We start from the raw sequence: 1,128 nt of genomic DNA, 5'->3' as shown, positions 1-1,128 counted from the left end.
GAGCGTGCACCCGAGGCGCCCCGAACATGCACCAAGGTGCACTCGGCCCACATGTGAGCGCAGGTCGTTGCGCCCGAGGTGGTGTGTGGGCACCGCGTTGCAGACGGGACACTGCACGCACACGACGCCCCCTCCAGGTGCACGCACGTAGGCCGGGCCGGGTGCACACCCGACGCCCTAGCAAGGTGCGCGCACCCGGGCAGGGCTCACACTTGGCGAACGGGGCGCACTTCGCGAGGGAGGGTGTGCACCTCGACGGGGGTGGGTGGCCGGGGTGGATTCGCACGTGGGTCGCGGTTTGCTAAGTACACACTGCGACAAGCTCATAACGGGTGCGATCATACCAGCATTAGTGCACCGGATCCCATCAGAACTCCGCAGTTAAGCGCGCTTGGGCCGGAGTAGTACTGGGATGGGTGACCTCCCGGGAAGTCCCGGTGTTGCACCCTTTTTTAGTTTTTCGCCGGGCGTCGCAATGCTATTTGAATAAACCTTTTGCCCGTTTGCGTTCTCGTCGGGGCCGGGCCGGGCCGGGGTGCGCTGCCCGCACTACCGCGCGCGCGGGGGCGACACCGAGCGCGCACCCGAGGCACCCCGAGCACACAGGCCACGGTGCAACCCGGGCGTTGTGCGCGCACCCCGGTGCGCCCGAGGTGCTGCGCGCGCACCCAGGTGAAATCGGTGTGCACCTCGGCCAGTGCGCGCTCGGTCGAGTCGCGCACGTTGGCCAAGGTGCACGGTGATGTTTCTTACTCTAAGGTTCCGCACCAGACGCCCGGGACAGGTGAGCGAAGCTGGGCGGGGCCGGGTGCGCGGCCGGGGCAGGTGCACGCAGCTGGAGAGAGCTTTGGAGCACACTTCGGAGCGCACCAATGATGCGCTCCATTCAAAAGTTTCCTGAAAAGGCAAAAAAAGTTGAGATTATAGAATTTCCCACTTGAGAGATTGTAAAAAAAAAAAATTTAAAATGAAGGAAACGCGGGTGCCAAGGTGTGCGCAGCCCAGCCAAGGTGTGCGCACCAAGGCGCCCACCCTGGCGAAGGTGCACGCAAGGTGCGCACCCGAGGCAAACCGGACAATTAACCCAACTTTCGACTTCGCGCGCACCTTGGAGCGCACTTCGGAGCG

General features: G+C 63.7%; 1 non-coding gene across 1 annotated transcript; it reads left to right on the top strand.

The window, feature by feature from the left end:
* The first annotated feature begins 330 nt into the window (after positions 1-330).
* On the top strand, positions 331-449 carry LOC131873250 (5S ribosomal RNA). Its single transcript, XR_009371242.1, has one exon. It is a non-coding gene; the product is annotated as a 5S ribosomal RNA (ribosomal RNA).
* Positions 450-1,128: the final 679 nt, after the last annotated feature.

Source organism: Cryptomeria japonica, unplaced genomic scaffold, assembly GCF_030272615.1.
Source record: "Cryptomeria japonica unplaced genomic scaffold, Sugi_1.0 HiC_scaffold_1315, whole genome shotgun sequence".
Taxonomy (NCBI): Eukaryota; Viridiplantae; Streptophyta; class Pinopsida; order Cupressales; family Cupressaceae; genus Cryptomeria; species Cryptomeria japonica.
Note: the sequence above shows the minus strand (reverse complement) of the source record. Positions and strands in the feature narration are given on the sequence as shown.